The sequence below is a fragment of the Entelurus aequoreus genome, linkage group LG01 (genome assembly GCF_033978785.1).
Source record: "Entelurus aequoreus isolate RoL-2023_Sb linkage group LG01, RoL_Eaeq_v1.1, whole genome shotgun sequence".
NCBI lineage: Eukaryota > Metazoa > Chordata > Actinopteri > Syngnathiformes > Syngnathidae > Entelurus > Entelurus aequoreus.
The window spans coordinates 32,315,775-32,326,011 of record NC_084731.1 but is presented as its reverse complement, the minus strand read 5'-3'; positions in this window follow the sequence as shown (position 1 = coordinate 32,326,011).

The window sequence follows — 10,237 nt, the reverse complement described above, 5'->3', positions numbered from 1 at the left end:
CTGAAAAACAACCCCACACCATTATTCCTGCTCCACCAAATTTCACACTCGGCACAAGGCAGTCTGAAATGCAGCGTTCTCCTGGCAACCTCCAAACCCAGACTCGTCCATCAGATTGCCTGATGGAAAAGCGTGATTCATCACTCCAGAGAACGCGTCTCCACTGCTCTAGAGTCCAGTGGCGACAAGCTTTACACCACTGCATTTGACGCTTTGCACAGGACTGTGTGATGTATTGCTTAGATGCAGCTGCTCGGCCATGGAAACCCATTCCATGAAGCTCTCTGCGTACTGTACGTGGGCCAATTGGAAGGTCACATGAAGTTTGGAGCTCTGCAGCAACTGACTGTGCAGAAAGTCGGCCACCTCTTTGCACTATGCGCTTCAGCATCCACTGACCCCTCTCTGTCAGTTTACGTGGCCTACCACTTTGTGGCTGAGTTTCTGTTGTTCCCAAACTCTTCCATTTTCTTATAATAAAGCCGACAGTTGACTTTGGAATATTTAGGAGTGAGGGCTTTTCACGAATGGATTTGTTGCACAGGTGGCATCCTATGACAGTTCCACGCTGGAAATCACTGAGCTCCTGAGGGCGGCTCATTCTCTCACAAATGTTTGTAGAAACAGTCTCCATGCCTAAGTGCTTGATTTTATACACCAGGGATTAGGACACCTGATTCTGATCATTTGGATGGGTGGCCAAATACTTTTGGTAATATAGTGTATCTTTCTATTTACCAATGTAATGTAATTACACTAAACTGACTGTTAAGACAACACTGCCCCCTTGTGGTAGTGTGGTAGCTCTCTTGATTACGTATGTAGTACAGTGAGTCTAACTGCCCATGATATCCATCTATCCACCGATCCATACATCATTCTCTTCTTCCGCTTGTCCCTTTCGGAGTGACAGGGGGGTGCTGGAGCCTATCCCAGCTGCACTCGGGCGGAAGGTGGGGCACACCCTGGACAAATCGCCACCTCAACGCAGGTCCAACACAAATAGACAACATTCACACTCTATCATTAACTCACTCCTCACTATGTTAACGTTTGTCCACAGGGTGGCAGTGTAAGCTCAATTAAGGTGTGAATACCTCTGCCAAGTTCCCCAACCTTTTGTGTCTAAAAACTTATGATGACGCCTGACGGGCTCTAAACAACCTCGCCCTCACACATGTTCTAGATGTGTGTTTACATCATTAGAGAGCAAAATAGGGTGCCTTTTAATATATGATCATCCTGCAGGGTCATATGCATGTCACTGACAAACTATATATGATAATGTATCCATGTTCATCCTTTGAAGAGCATTGTTTTCCAATGCCATCACACAACCAAGATGGAGAAAGGATGATTGTATTATTCCACTGAGGACTCATTAAAAGCATGCTTATGATTATGAAAGTATATTGTGGGCAGGTCAGATCCTGGCCACCAGTCTCTGATTAAGTCAGATCGGGCTTGTTAGCTTGCAGGTAGTATAAATGTTACTTTGTGTGAATGTCTTTCGTGCCTGTATGCATTCCAACACCCTTCAGTGTACACACTTTTTTCTTTTCTTTTCTTTTAGTTTATTTCGATCATGAACACACTTACAGCATAATACATCACAATTTCATATCATTTCACTTTTCATCATGTCCGAAAAGGAGTAGGAAGAAGCAAAGCTTATTTAATCCTACCCCCTTCCCACTTCAGAGCGTTTACAAATATATAGAATCATTTACTGACCTTTTTATATAACAAAATAACATCTATGAATTAGTATACACAACAGTTTTGTAATATGTAATTAATTAATTCAGTCATTATTAACATACTGAGATGAAGAATATCTTACTTTCAATAAGGTTGAAAGTATTTCTCATAATTCTTCTTCTTTGTACTTTGTAAGCACTATTATTTTCAACTACCTCTTAAACTGGATCATATCAGTACAATGGTTAACTTCTTTACTTAATCCATTCCATAATTTAATTCCACATACTGATATGCTAAAGTTTCTAAGTATTGTACATGCATACAAATGTTTTAAAATATTTTTTCCTCTAAGGTTATATTTCTCCTCTTCAGTTGAGAAGAATTGTTGTACATTCTTGGGTAGCAGGTTATAGATTGCTTTGTACATCATTGTAGCTGTTTGCAATTTTACCAAATCACAGAACTTTAATATTTTTGACTTAATAAATAAAGGGTTTGTATGTTCTCTATATCCAACATTGTGTATTATTTTAACTGATCTTTTTTGTAACACGGTTAACGAATGTAGCGCACATTTGTAGTTATTTCCCCATATTTCTACACAATAACTCAGATATGGTAACACTAGCGAGCAGTAGAGAATATGAAGTGATTTGTGGCCCAGGACGTATTTTGCTTTATTCATTATTGAAATGTTTTTTGCCACCTTATGTTGTATGTTTTGTGTATGAGATTTTCAGTTCATTTGATCATCTACAAACGTTTGTATTAATACTCCCAAAAATCATGTTTCTTTTACCCTTTCAATGTCTACTCCGTCTATTTGTATTTGTGTATAATGCTCTTTTCTACTGTTACCAAATAGCGTTATTTTAGTTTTACTGAGATTGAAAGATAGTCTGTTTTTGTCAAACTATCTTTTTAATTTGTTAATTTCTTCTGTTATTATTTGTATTGTCTTCTGTGTGTTCTCTCCTGAACAGAAAGCAGTTGTGTCGTCTGCAAATAAAACTAACTTTAAGTCTTTTGTAACTTTACAAATGTCGTTTATATAAAGATTAAACAATCTTGGTCCCAGTATTGATCCCTGGGGCACACCACAAGATATATGTAGCCGTGTTGACATATTTTCACCCATCTTCACATATTGCTTCCTGTTGGTTAAATAGCTTCTTACCCAGTTCAAGACCAATCGTATTAAAATATCATGATTAATTGTGTCAAATGCTTTTGTTAAGTCCATGAATACTGCGGCCGCACATTCTTTACAATCTATTGCATTGGTAATTTCCTCTCACCTAAGAGTGTGTACATCGTGTACAGTGTTAATCAAAATTGAGCAGTATTACAGTCTCAAGTCTGGTAACAGGTGAAAATGTTATAATAGTAATTTTTTTTTTTTTTAAAAAGATATTTTTTTAAATGTACTGACATATTTTAAACCCTTAGTACAGGGGTCGGCAACCCAAAATCAAAAGCCTTATATAAGTGTTATAATGAAGGCAAGACATGATGTAAGTGTCTATATTAGCTATATTAGCCTACTATCAAAGGATGATGCAAATCTGTTTTGACATAAATGTTGTATTTTAATTTTTATTCTACACATTTTTGCAACATTGGAAATCATTAGTAAAACGGAGGCTTCTCACAGCATGAGAAAACTCCTGGAAATTACTGGCTCAGATTGGCCAAAGGTATAGATGTGTGTGTCCAAGTTAAAGGAAACGGCAGGCTGTCTTCTTCTAATGGATTATTACAATCTTTGCAAGCTGGTTAACGTTTGCTGTAGTCTGGAACAACATGGCACACAAACAACTATGAGAAATGCAGCCAATATTACATACAGATAATGTGTCATGAGACATGCACATATAAATTAAATACACAGAGGACATAAGTAAAGGAAATTAAATTAGCTCAAATATACCTACTAACTAGGCATAATGATGCAATATGTACACACAGCTAGCCTAAATAGCATGTTAGCATCGATTAGCTTGCAGACCAAATATGCCTGATAAGCACTCCAGCAAATCAATAAAATCAAAAAAGCTTACCTTTGTGCATTCCTGCACAGCATAAAACGTTTGGTGGACAAAATGAGACAAAGAAGGAGTGGGATAAAACACGTCTTTCTGTGGCAGCATTGGAGAAAGTTGTACATGCAAACAAACTACGATGAGTTCAACGATAGCTGAAAATAGTAGGACAAAACGGTGCTCGCCAAATACTCTCATCAGTGAAGCATGTATAATATAAACAGTGGCATTTGTAACAAGTAGGAAGGTTTGTATCATGTTTATTCTCCTACAGAAAATATATTAAAACAAAAAATAAAAAATGTTCTTCATCTTTTTCCATTTTCACACATCTCTGAAAGAGGTTCAGGGAGCCACTAGGGCAGCGCTAAAGAGCCATGGGTTGCTGATTCCCGCCTTAGTATGATATAAAAAATATAGTTTTTTAAATTTAGTTTATTAATTGTAATATCTTTATATATATTTATACAGCATATGTATGCATTTAGTTGATTTCTTAATGTATTGAATTTCATTTTAAATAAGTGTTTTAAATTAATTTATTAAGTGTAATTCAACCTTTTCTTATAACACAGTAGATCCCTGCCCATCGTAGAGATCATGAAAAACGAAACCTCTGCAAGCAATTGATACACACTATCAATTTCAAATAGTTACTTTCTACTAACAGATACCGATTCTCTCAGGCAGAAGCGTATTAGAAAATACCCACTAACAAACGTGTCCGCATCGTTCAACTTACCACATAATGAGCTTAACTTAATGAATTATTGTGGCTACTAGATGTTGGAAACCCCCCCCCCTAAAAAACAATTACCACTGCACTTCAACTTAAAGACTGCATAGGTTAATTCCATAGGCTGTTGTTTTTTATTCTTACTATTGTTCTCTGAGTAATTTCACTTGATAAAGTCTCTTCTAACATTGCACACTACAATATAATACAAATATGTATGATTTGTGTTGATATCAGTGACTTTCTGTCAGGGGAGGCAAGTGAGCCAGTGCCTCACCTGGCCACCAGGTGGGGGTAAAAGGCTTAACCATGAGATGTTAAAAAACGAAGTAATAAAATAAAATAAGTTTTAATATTTCTCTTTTGGTCTATGCTTTCTATGTGATTTTGGTGTGGTTCTTGTATATTTTGATAATTTTCATGGTCAAAATTGCGGAAATTCCGTGATTCCTGATCAAAATAACAGGGTAGACGAGAAGTGAGGCAAACACAGGTGGTGCCTCCACGGCTACACACAAAGTGTATTGAGCGTGTGCGTGCGAAGAGGCGCGTGCTTGTTGCCACAGGAAAAAGGCAGCCTATGAGGCAGCAAGTACCTCTGCCTCACAGTCAGGGGGCGATATATCAAAAGTTCATGAACTTAAGAAGTAGAAGAAGAAAACAACAGACAACAACTGCTACGCTTCCCGCAAACGTTGACGCTTTTTCGCCCTAAAAATGGAGGATTTGATTTCTAAAATAAGGAATTTTTCAAGACTGGACATTCAATCAAAGCAAGAAGTCATTAATACTGGGAGACCAACGCCAGAGCTGCCAGATTTGGTTCAAACGTGTGTGGTCCGAGGACAGAAAATAACTTGTTCATTTCAAAAGGATTGGTATACTGGAAAAGAATGGCTTTGTGGCTGTGCTACAAAAAATGTATTTTTTGCTTTCCCTGCCTTTTATTCTCAACGAGTGACCGTGTTTGGACCCAAATGGTCTATACTGAGGTGGCGACTTGTCCAGGATGTACCCTGCCTTCAGCCCAAATGCAGCTGAGATAGGTTCCAGCGACCCCGAGAGGGACAAGCGGTAGAAAATGGATGGGATGGGATGGATCTGAAAAAGCTGCCAAGAAGCCTCGAAAAACATGAGAGCTCATCTGCCCACATTCAAGGTCAGATTTCTTTAAAAACGTTTGGAATATCAAGTATTGATCTGGCTCTAAATGAGACTAAATATCAGCATGCACAATGGCAATGTAAAGGAAAATCGTGAGATATTAAAAGAGCTGATAAACACCACTTGCTTTTTGGGGAAACAAGAGCTGGCCTTTTGTGGCAATTATCTCAATTGAGAAAGAGAGACTTTTAAAACACAAAGAAAAAGAGAAAAAGGAGGACTTCTACAACAAAGTCATAGAGATCTTCTTCCAGAAGGTAAGGCGAATGGACTTCATTTACAAGTAAAGGTAAGATATACTGTCTAGTGCAGGGGTCCCCAAACTACGGCCCGCGGGCCACATGAGTATAAGTCCCACCTGCTGAAAATGCATAATAAAGAAGGAAAAAAACATATATAAGTCGCACTGGAGTATAAGTCGCATTTTTGGGGGAAATTTATTTGATAAAACCCAACACCAAGAATAGACATTTGAAAGGCAATTTAAAATAAATAAAGAATAGTGAACAACAGGCTGAATAAGTGTACGTTATATGACACATAACCAACTGAGAACGTGCCTGGTATGTTAACGTAACATATTATGGTAAGAGTCATTCAAATAACTATAACATATAGAACATGCTATACGTTTATCAAACAATCTGTCACTCCTAATCGCTAAATCCGATGAAATCATATAAGTCTAGTCTCTTACGTGAATGAGCTAAATAATATTATTTGATAATTTACGGTAATGTGTTAATAATTTCACACATAAGTCGCTCCTGAGTATAAGTCGCACCCCCGGCCAAACTATGAAAAAAACTGCGACTTATAGTCTGAAAAATACAGTATGTATATATATATATATATTTATTTATCTATTTATTTACACTACCGTTCAAAAGTTTGGGGTCACATTGAAATGTCCTTATTTTTGAAGGAAAAGCACTGTACTTTTCAATGAAGATAACTTTAAACTAGTCTTAACTTTAAAGAAATACACCCTATGCATTGCTAATGTGGTAAATGACTATTCTAGCTGCAAATGTCTGGTTTTTGGTGCAATATCTACATAGGTGTATAGAGGCCCATTACCAGCAACTATCACTTTAGAAGGCTAATTGATGATTAGAAAACCCTTTTGCAATCATGTTCACACATCTGAAAACAGTTTAGCTCGTTACAGAAGCTACAAAACTGACCTTCCTTTGAGCAGATTGAGTTTCTGGAGCATCACATTTGTGGGGTCAATTAAACGCTCAAAATGGCCAGAAAAAGAGAACTTTCATCTGAAACTCGACAGTCTATTCTTGTTCTTAGAAATGAAGGCTATTCCACAAAATTGTTTGGGTGACCCCAAACTTTTGAACGGTAGTGTATTTATGTATTTATTTTATTTTATTTTATTTTGTATTTTGTTGTATTGTTATTTTTTTTAAATCTCTCCTTTCTAATCCATTTTCCACCGCTTGTTACCCTCGGTGTCTCCTAGCTGCTCAGGCAAATCATATTGTCTAAAAATGCATTTTCCCATCGATAACGTGACATCATTACGCTCGCGCCGCAGTGTCGGGCGAGCACGCAGCAAGTGCGCACTCTTTCAGTCAATTAGTGCACGGGGAATATATATGTATATTAGGGATGTCCGATAATGGCTTTTTTGCCGATATCCGATATTCCGATATTGTCCAACTCTTAATTACCGGTACCGATATCAACCGATACCGATATATACAGTCGTTGAATTAACACATTATTATGCCTAATTTGGACAACCAGGTATAGTGAAGATAAGGTCCTTTTTAAAAAGAAATAATAAAATAAAATAAGATAAATAAATTAAAAACATTTTCTTGAATAAAAAATAAAGTAAAACAATATAAAAACAGTTACATAGAAACTAGTAATTAATGAAAATGAGTAAAATTAACTTTTAAAGGTTAGTACTGTTAGTGGACCAGCAGCACGCACAATCATGTGTGCTTACGGACTGTATCCCTTGCAGACTGTATTGATATATATTGATATATAATGTAGGAACCAGAATATTAATAACAGAAAGAAACAACCCTTTTGTGTGAATGAGTGTAAATGGGGGAGGGAGGTTTTTGGGGTTGGTGCACTAATTGTAAGTGTATCTTGTATTTTTATGTTGATTTAATAAAAAACAAAAAAAAAACGATACCGATAATAAAAAAATCAATACCGATAATTTCCGATATTACATTTTAAAGCATTTATCTTTAATCTCTAATATATATATATATATATATATATATATATATATATATATATATATATATATATATATATATATATATATATATATATATATATATATATATATATATATATATATATATATATATATATATATATATATATAATATATATATATATATATATATATATAGCAGGCCGATATTATCGGACATCTCTAATATATATATATATATATATATATATATATATATATATACATCTCTAATATATATATATATATATATATATATATATATATATATATATATATATACATACATCTCTAATATATATATATATATATATATTATATATATATATATATATATATATATATATATATATATATATATATATATATATATATATATATATATATATATATATATATATATATATATATATATATATATATATATATATATATATATATATATATATATATATATATATATATGAGAGATGTCCGATAATATCGGCCTGCCGATATTATCGGCCGATAAACAGCAACTGAAGAGCAGACCACTTTTTCACATATATATTATATACAGTATGTGAAAAAGTGGTCTGCTCTGCAGTTGCTCTGTAAATTGTGTGCTAAGTGTGTTGAAATGTTTTATTTTAGCATCATACTGTGTGTTTGTGTGATTTTGAGCCAATGCCATTGCATCATACTGTCACATTTGTAAATCTGACTTGTGGGTCAGTGCCTCCCCAACCTCAAACCTCACTGCACGTCACTGGTTGATATGGTATCGGGTCAGTGTGAAAGTGAAAAAGTTGTAATGGGATACCTATTTTATAATCTGGAATAAGTCTGTTGTGCTACTGCCTATGTTGTTGCAACGGGCTTCAGACAGACTTTGCAGCGCACAGTCTCTTGTTCCACGTATGTTGCCGCAAACCCAAACCAGTGACAAAAAACTGTTGACTTTTTAGGAACAAACTTCTCGCTCTCAGTCGCGGTTGCCATGTTGTTGCTCTGTCTTCATCCACGTTAAGCGGGGTACCTAAAGTTATGGCCAGCGAGCATGTATACCTAGTGTGCCTACATAGTTTCAGCTTTAAGGAAATATGGAGAGAATGTATAAAACAGCTGCTTGCAATAAAATTGGACGGGGGGTGGAAGAGAATTGAGCATGCAAGTGTTGAGGGCTGCTAGTCATGAGGACGTCAGTCGCCTGATAAACAAAACTAGTTTTGTACCGTGACAGCAGCAGCAACTCACATGTGACACATGGCCTCGTTACGCAAAAAAAAAAAAAAAGGACGTAATTTCCAGCAGACAGACTTAGAGACGTCGCAGTAGACAGTTAAAACATGCTGACATCTGTCAACAAGCAGCTTCTTGTGATGGTGCGCCACATTATCACCCTGCTCTATCTGCATTTTAGTCTGTCTACTTTTGGCTCAGGCATGCAAAGGCAGGGTGAGCGGAAAATGCCAGGGGCCATGCCCCGCACATAAAACAATCATTTTTACACTAAAACCCCTGGGCATAATGTTACGGCATAAATCAGACTGCAAAAAAAGCGGCTAGCGACAAATGTGGTGGAGACTTTTGGAGACTGAACTGAAAGCACACATCCGTCTTCTCAACGGGCCACTCCCTCTCTAAAAGCACTTAAGGCCTGTCACAATAAAAAATAATGCTCTTTTTGTGTGCTGTACATGTACTGTATCTATATACATTCATTTTCTACTGCTTGTCCCTCTTGGGGTTGCGCGGGGGCTGGAGCCTATCCCAGCTGCACTCCGGTAGACAGACAACCGTTCACACACTGGGGCCAATTTTTAGTGTTTCCAAACAGCTTATCATATTTTTCCAAATGCGTCATGGCCAATTATGTAATTACGTCCTTGCACGCCCACTCTTAGAGTCTACCATCATGTTATAGATTCACACATTTATTTGACATGTGATATTCTGGATGAGTCACTAATTACTAGGGGTGTAACGGGAGTAGCAGATTTTTACATTTCGTGTTCATAAATCATCAAAGCTGCTGACACAAAAGCCAAGGATTTTGTTCCCTTACCGCAGTGGTCCCCAACCTTTTTGTAGCTGGGTACCGGTCAACGCTTGAAAATTTGTCCCACGGACCGGGGAGAAGGGATGGAATTTTTTTTGTTTTTTTTTAAATTTTTTCATAAAGAAATACAATCATGTGTGCTTACGGACTGTATCCCTGCAGACTGTATTGATCTATATTGATATATAATGTATATATTGTGTTTTTGATGTTGATTTAATAAAAAATAAAAATAAAATTATCATTATTATTATATTTTTTTTTTATTTCTTGCGCGGCCCGGTACCAATCGGTCCGCGGACTGGTACCGG